General features: G+C 40.7%; 1 non-coding gene across 1 annotated transcript; it reads left to right on the forward strand.

Annotated features, from left to right (window-relative positions):
* Window positions 1–8246: 8246 nt before the first annotated feature.
* TRNAR-UCU (transfer RNA arginine (anticodon UCU)) lies at window positions 8247–8331 on the forward strand. Its single transcript is given in 2 exon segments — window positions 8247–8283; window positions 8296–8331. It is a non-coding gene; the product is annotated as a tRNA-Arg (tRNA).
* Window positions 8332–8812: the final 481 nt, after the last annotated feature.

The raw sequence follows: 8812 nt of genomic DNA on the forward strand, positions 1-8812 counted from the left end.
CTTGCCACCATTGTTAAGTGAATCACCGCAGTGGATAAGTTATTAACCTGGTTGTTAACCTTCCCCATTGACTTTGCTCGTCAGAAGGTCACAAATGGGGATCACATGATCCCAGGACACTGCAACCATCATAAATATGAACCCATTGTCAAGCATCTGAATTTTGATCACATGATCATGCTGCAAAGGTTGTAACTGTGAAAAACGATCATGAGTCCCTGTTTCCAGTGCTGTTGTAACTTTGAACAGTCACTAAACAACCTGTTGTAAGTGGGGGACTACCTGTATACCTGGCTCCCAAATCCTCACAAACACTGACAGCAACAGATAGAGCAACAGATGCATATATAAACAAATTATCTCTCATAGCGGTCTTACTTCAACAACCAACCCTACTCCTTCCTGGAGGTAGAGTTTGCCCAGACAATTCCATTTATTCCCCTGAAATAAATGCTGCCACTGAGATTTATGCTGCCCTCAGTCAAGGTGTAATTGACAGGGAGAATGTTGCCGAGCCAGTTTGATGGTGGATTGTTCGCTTCGCCCCTGTTTCACATCGCTGATCCAAACGACTCCTTTTTGCTCGCCGCACTGCACCACTCTCTCCATCCCGGTCCCTGTTTAGTATGTGCAAACTGTTCACAGAGCGCATGGATGAAGGAGGGGAAGAGCGAGCCCTGTCTTAGGAAAGAAGGTAAGCGTTCGCCTCTGTTTCCAGCTGCCGTCTCTTCCTTCGCTGCTGTTTTTGCAGCTTTGCTCTTACCTACTTGCGTTTTGAAGGCAGGGGGGAGTCTCAGCTAGCCCTGTTTTATGCATGCGTGCTGCAAAAGAGGCAGCAGGACACCCTTTCTGCTTGTTCGTTATATACTCTGCAAAACACTGCCTTCCACCACCTGCAATTGTCAACTTGCCTTTTTGCCACCACCACATGCTGATGACCTAATACAATAGATTGATTGAAGTGGCAGGAGAAAAGAGACGAGAGTATAAATAACCAGCTAAGAGTAATTTTTGGAAAGATTTGCAGAACGTTTCAAGGGGAAACTTGAACTCGGAGACCTGATTCCAAGAAACATGCGGTTGATCTACAAGCTGTGCACCCAATTTTGACATCCCAAGAGTTCCCGGGGAGCTTTTACTGGTCCTCAGCTCCTCCTTCACACTGATATAAAAGGGATGATGACTGCAAGTGGATCTCTGGGGAGAGATATCCATCTTTGTGAAGGTCTATTAAGATTCCTTGAGTTGGGGTGGGGGGAAACAAAATGTCAACTATATTTAGTGATAGAGCAAACAGACTTTGCATACAATGGCTTCAGCTTCAATTCATGGCACCACCCATTTAAAAAACCATTCCCTGTGACTCAGAGCTGATTGCTACTTACAGTAAGCACAATTTTTTGTACTGCCAAGTCCCTCAACCAGCATTTTATTTATTGCTACCTCTCCTCTTTCCTCCCTTTTCTCTGCCCCTTTATGTTTGGTACCTACTTCTTACTTTTCCATTGCTCCCACAATGCAAGAATATTGAAAATTAGCAGAGTTGCAGATAGCCATAGATCTGCAGGGTATTCACTGCTTGGCCAAGATGGGTCTGTATAAGGCTAACATGGCTTGGTTGGCTTGATTTACACATTGTGCCAAGTCAGATGTGGTTTGCTTGGTTTGTGTTTAACTCATATTGCAGAGAATCCAGCCATTGTGGCTTGTAAATACTGTTATTGTGGCTTAGCTTATTGAAGGAAACTGAGATTTATTAAATGAATTTTGGCTTAACATGATGTATGAACTTTGCTATTCATGTTTCTAAATACATACACACAAACACACACATATATTAAAATGTCTTTTTTTAAAAAAGAAAAACAAACCTGGCCATGGGGGTCTTACACTTTTGATCTACAGTTCAGTGGTGGGTTGCCCCCGGTTTGGACCAGTTCTATAGAACCGGTAGTAAAACCGGCAGGAGGCTCCGCCCACTGACCCTGACATCATCAGAAGTGATCTGCACATGCGCAGAAGCTTGGTGCGCACACGAGGTAAGTAGAACCCACCCTTGCTACAGTTGCATTAGTAGAAAAGAGGTGGGGTTTGAATCATGATGCTATAATGCTGCTTTCATCATACACACACACACACACACACACACACACACACACACACACACACACACAGACAAAAACACCACACAGACTGTTTTCTCCTTCCTGGAAAGACACCACTGCCCTTTGCAGGACCTTTGTGTGAAAGTATCAGCTATGCAATTTTCATCAGGATTGTGATGCTGGATCAAAAGCTTCACAAACCCACTTTTACTTAAAACTGCAAACAGCAGTGTCAACCAAGCCTATTTTTTTAAAAAAATATACAATAGCTGAACACTGTACCCCATAGTTCAGCACTAACTCTGTTAAATAGTTTCATGTGTTTCTGAGTATGTATATTGATGGTATGTCAGGAGCAGAAGTGATTCATCAATCTGCATCTCCACAGCACATCCCAGAACAAAATTCTTGGAGCTGAGTTATCAGAAGTGAAATTCTGCCATGTGCAAATTATAAAATAAAGGAATATTGACTGAGTGCCACTGAACTCAATGAGAATTACACTATTTTAATATAGCAAACGTGCAGGAATTAAGATAGCAGCCACAATAAACAATGGAATTAGGATTATTTAAGTACTATACATTTTTTTCAGCAGGAGTACAGCCAGCAGTTTTAGCTCAGCAGACAAAATGCTTTGCAAGCAATCGATTTTTATTGACTTGTGAAAGGGATACAAAGGTTTCAACACTTCTGTAATTAAATGATCTGTTCACAACAGCAATAACAAAAAGAAAGATGGTATCGGAGGTATGCTTATACTCCAAATACCACAACAGGTGGTCAGATTTAATTGTACCTGCAGTGCAAAAGGCCTTTCAATGTATTGCTTTATCAAAGTGCTATTAGCTTCCTTTTTTTGGACAACATAAACTACCATTGTCTAGGTGTCAAAATACATCAGGCCTGATTATAATTATAAGGAGTGTTGCAACATCAGTTTTTCCTTTGTAGAAATGTATCTTTGAAGCATTTGGATGTATACTTTCTGGGCTGCAATCCTATGCACAGGTCTCTGAGGATAAGCACCACTGAATTCCATGGGACCTATATTTGAGTAGACACGCAAGGATCTCCAAGGATCAAACTGAGAAACTGAGAAACTTGGAATGGAAGTTAACTGCTAATGATGCTTTTGTTGTGAATGAAGGTGATTCATGGAAAGTTCTAAGAAAGGCTGAGATAGGACAAAAATTCTTATTTTAACAATTTGCTTCCAACTGCAGGCATTTAGGTATCTTTGGATGCTCTCAAGCAGGTCATTGTAAAAATAGTGGTTTAGACAACATACATAGCCCACATGTGCAGTACCCAACCTGCATCAATCCCACACCCAGACATTGTACACTAAAATTTAGCAGGATAATTGGGAGCCAATTTTAAGGGGTGTGTGGATATATATTTAGGAAGAGTTGATTTGGAGGATGGTAGCAATTTGCCTTGCATAAGTCTGCTCACATTCACATCCTTTTAAGCTCCCCAAATGCACTGACTTCGACCGTATTTTGGATATTTGAGAGCTTTCAAAAATGGGGAGGAAAAAGAAATGCTTACATCCCTTTTGGGGGATCTCAATCATTTCACTGGATTACCTACTAATAGTCAGTTGTATCCCCAAGCTCCTTTGAAATAGTCCAGTCTGTTAAATGATTAGATGGCAAAATCTAAATCTAGCTCATGTTATGTATTTAATTAATCCAAATCTAGATCATGGATTATTAAATATGGTAAAAAGTGATATTTTTTAAACCAATTTTTGTATCTTTGGTTTGTTGTGGCTTTAATGACCTGTGTTTTACCTAAATTTGGTAAAGGGTTTGACCTTAATGTTATCTTTTTCCAGTGTTGGGTCAGAGAGATGGGAAAGGAAGGAACAGCCACAAAACGGGACAACTCCAATGATTCCACATTCTTGTCTATTCTATTCCTCTCTATCCTTCCCTACTCTATATAGGCATAGAGGAATTAAGGAGGAACCCAACCAAGCTACTGTATTTCCCCCCTCAAATGAATTTAAAATGTCCTATTTGTCTCCACAAGAATATGAGGAGAAAGGAAGAACAGAAAAATGTATGAATGTGGAAAAATAAAAATAAAGTAGGTTGAACACCTTCAAATATAATGTTTATATGTAGAGTATCTATAAATAATGCATTTTGGTAATATGAAATAAGGATTTTATTTCTTTCCTAAAAACATCATATGCTTTTCTGGAAGAAAAAGATGAATACTGTGCTATTTATAGAAAAAATCAAGATATAAAAACAAATGGTCATTGATCACTCATACAGACGTTATCTCACTAACCAGATGACAATATTAGATCTGGCATCCCAGTAATATGAAATGAATTTGTAGGATTAATTTAATGTGTACTTAGCCAGGCTATCAACTCTAAATGTGCACACATGTATGTGTGTGCACATAAACATGTACATGTACATAATATTAGATATCATGCTGCCAATGTGATTTAAAGAAAAAACACAGCAGTCCATTAAAAAAATTCTTCCCTCTCTCCATTTCTGTTGCTTAATGAAGTAAAAATTATTGTTATTATTATAAATTCTGGATTGTTCTGCCCTCTTCAATAAGAGAGTGAGTGTAAGTGAACGATGTCGTGAAGAGACAGTAGACTAAATATCTGGTTTCAATTAAAATATAAAGTTCTTTCTGTAGCCAAATGGTCACTCTAAATGTACCCTTATCTCTGCTGGAAAAAAAATGCACTGATGAAAAATTGTGAGGTCTGGTTTATGGTTTCCTGATTAGGCTAGACAGCTTGGAATCACCGCTAGATAATTTCAGTGCCTCTTCTAGGAAATTTGGCATCTCTTCAGGCAGAATATCAGCAATTGTGTGCAATTCTTTTGAAAAGACGATGGGGCTGGAGGCCATTCGTGCAGATGCTAAGAAATGTGACAAGAAATGTAAGGAGAGAGAAAAACCTTACTGAGATAGGCAGGTTAGAACAGATCTAATAGAGTAGCTTATTACTCCTGAAAGATTTAGCCTGTGAGCAATTTTATTACGTCTGCAGCAATGCCATCTCCTGGTCAGACATAAGTATTAATTTTTAAAATGAATTTATTAAAGATTTTTTTTCACAAGATAAAAACAATACAAATATTAAAAAATAAAAAACGGAAAGAAAATAGGAAAGAATAATGAATAAGAAAGGAAATAGAAAAAGGGATAGGGAAAGGAAAGGAAAGGGAAAAAAAGGAAAGGACAGAAGGAAAGGGGGAAAAAAGGAAAGGACAGAAGGAAAGGGGAAAAAAGGAAAGGAAAAAGGAAAGGAGAGGAGAGGAGAGGAGAGGAAAGAGGAAAGGAGAGGAGAGGAGAGGAAAGAGGAGAGGGGAGGGGAAGGGAGGGGAGGGGAGAGGAGAGGAGAGGAGGGGAGGAGAGGAGAGGAGAGGAGAGGAGAGGAGAGGAGAGGAGAGGAAAGGAAAGGAAAGGAAAGGAAAGGAAAGGAAAGGAAAGGAAAGGAAAGGAAAGGAAAGGAAAGGAAAGGAAAGGAAAGGAAAGGAAAGGAAAGGAAAGAAGGAAAATAAATAAAGAAGCAACTTTTGATCTTTTTGACAGCAGTTATACATGCATTTATATTTTACCCTTTATGTATCACTTCAAAAAAAGATCATTTCCCCATACATATAATGAGACCTGAAAGGTTGACTGGTTCAGGAGCCATCTGGATAATTTGTGCTGGAATATATTTATAAGCATCCTGGGCTGGAAGAACAGCATTAGTTAACGAAGTATCCTACAAACCCACATGAAAGTTATATCTCTGGTGTAGTGTTTTTTATTTGTTTAGGGTTTTTTTTTAGATCAAGGAGACTTGAAGGTTCTTTACTCAGTATTGGTTGTGTGACCCAGAGTAAACTGTATTAAGTAATGCATGAGAATAGAAGATGCAGCTAAAGATCCTTAGCTGACTTTAAAATAATTAAATCCCCTGCTTCTGTTAGCTTTGAGCTCAGTAACTGGTCTATATAAATCTGAACTATATTTCAGATATAAGTTTATAATAAGTATTTATTATAGGTAGTCCTAATTGAACAACTGGTTCACAATTGGGTTAGTAATGAAAATGTAACTTTAAGACCAATTCTCATATTTTAAACCCTTTGCAAGTCTGTAAAGCAAAATGAAGTAAGATCATTTATACAGTGGTGGTTTCACTTAGCAACAACTTTGCTTAATGACAGAGTTGCTGGTTCCAATGCCAGTTGCTAAGCGAGGACTATCTGTACTGTCTGTGATACAGACATAGCTAAAATATTTATGACAGTCTTGAAACCTCCTTTTCCTCCCTGGATTCTGATTCACTCTATGGAAGTGAAAGTTGGGCTATGAAGAACCAGAATAGGAAAAGTATTAATTCCTTTAAGTCTGTAGAGATTCTCAGTCATCGAGGTCATGGTTGTCCCAAAAGCACCTTTGGAACAACCATGGCCTGGATGACTGAGAATCTCTATAGACTTTTAGCTATGCAATTTGGGATGAACACTCTTCAATTGGTGTTGGAGTATGATCAGATTTCCAGAGGGGTTGTTGACTACAGGAACCATTAGCACTGCTCAGGTGACCCCGAGGACACAGATAAACCTCCAAGTGCTTCAACAACCCTCTAAAAGGATGCATATGATGAGCTGTTTGCAAATAGTATAAACCCTTCCATTCCCCACCATCCAGTCAGAGCTAAAGAAGCTTCTTGGATGAGAAGCAAAACATCTTCAAAGAAAAGCATTCAGTTTGGGGCGCCACGATGTAAAAAAGATGTGGAGACTCTAGAAAGAGTGCACAGAAGAGCAACAAATATGATTAGGGGACTGGAAGCTAAAACATATGAAGAACAGTTGCAGGAACTGGGTATGTCTAGTTTAATGAAAAGAAGGACTAGGGGAGACATGATAGCACTATTCCAATATCTCAGGGGCTACCATAAAGAAGAGGGAGTCAAGCTATTCTCCAAAGCACCTGAGGGTAGAACAAGAAGCAATGGGTGGAAACTAATCAAGGAGAGAAGCAACTTAGAACTAAGGAGAAATTTCCTGACAGTTAGAACAATTAATCAGTGGAACAACTTGCCTCCAGAAGTTGTGAATGCTCCAACACTGGAAGTTTTTAAGAAGATGTTGGATAACCATTTGTTTGAAGTGGTGTAGGGTTTCCTGCCTAAGCAGGGGGTTGGACTAGAAGACCTTCAAGGTTCCTTCCAACTCTGTTATTCTAGTCTAAAAACAAGAAAATCCAGTTGCCTCCTGAAAAAAAACACCTTTGGGATATGGATTCCTTTGAACTTTGGAGAAGACTTCTGAGAATACAGTGGACAGCCAAGAAAGCAAACTGACAGATCATCGAACAAATCAATCCAGAGTTCTCACAAATAACCAGGCTCAAATTATTCTATTTCAAACACATTATGGGAAGACCCAGTTCCCGAAAAGGTTGTCATGGTGAGGAAAGAAAGAGAAGAGGATGACCAGAAACAAGATGGATGGACTGGGTGACAATGGCGATATGAATGCATGATGAGTGGCATTGTTGGAAGAGATGAAGGACCAGGTTGGGGACTGATCAACATGGAGAAAATCTATGTAGTCACTAGAAGTCGAAAATGCCTTGATGGCAATAATCAGCTAACGTATGAAAAATTATTGGAAATTCAAAACCTTGCAACTATCTGTAAATCTTAACTCGGTCTAATAAAGACACTGGTTCTTTTTATAGTTTTACCTCCCAGTGCAACGGTGCTTGCTTACTCCAGCTGAACATGCACAGGATTTAGACCCTCCTTTTCTTGCAGGGCAAGTTCACAAAACGTGCTAAGCCCCGTTTGTGTAAATGCAACCTCTAGATTTCTGTCCCGTCCACTATGGAAAGAATCCTCAGTTCTTTAAAAGATGGCAAGCAGGCTTGGGAAACGCCATTCGAATTAAAGAGGCTGAGAAATGAAAGAAAGAGCTGAACAAGGGCGGGAATAAGCAGCTTTTGCCGGAAGCGAGTCGGAAATCTTTAAAGAGCAGCGCTGCCAACTCTAAAACAAGATCTTTGAAGAAATCTCTTCTGCTCCTGAACCGGGGCGAAAGTCGATCACTGAAGTCGTATAGCAAATGTGCCAAGAATCCAACAGGTGGCTCCGTGGCGCAATGGATAGCGCATTGGACTTCTAGAGGTTGAAGACATTCAAAGGTTCCGGGTTCGAGTCCCGGCGGAGTCGGGAACCCCAATTTTATTTACCTTCCTCTTATTTTTAAAAGTGCTTCCTGGATGATCAGAATCCAGAGTCAATTATTTGCCGAGTCGCCGATAAGCGGCCGATTTTTAATTGCTTGCAAAGCACGACGTGGAACCTCCCCCCCTCCCTCCCCTTTGCAAGGCCGCTCTCTCTTTCCCTCGGCGCGCGCCGCCTGGTGACTCGGCAGGGAGGCTGTCTGGCCTGAGGGGCGGGGAAATGTCGGAGGGGCGGGTCTAGGCGGGAAGGACGCCCGTGATTGACGGACCGGGTTTCCCCAGGGCCTCCGAGGTGGAGACCCGGGAGAGCGAGAGCGGCGCTTCTCAACCTCAGCCACTTTGAAGAGGCGTGGACTTCAACTCCCAGAATTCCTAGCTGCCAAGGACCCTGAAGGCATTATGGGAGTTGAAGTCTCTTAACAAGAACGTGGTCTGGGAAGAGTGGCGCTAGTCTAGCCGCTCATGGG

The sequence above is a fragment of the Pituophis catenifer genome, unplaced genomic scaffold (genome assembly GCF_029215685.1).
Source record: "Pituophis catenifer annectens isolate HBS135680 unplaced genomic scaffold, rPitCat1.0.hap2 SCAF_3, whole genome shotgun sequence".
NCBI classification, from domain to species: Eukaryota; Metazoa; Chordata; class Lepidosauria; order Squamata; family Colubridae; genus Pituophis; species Pituophis catenifer.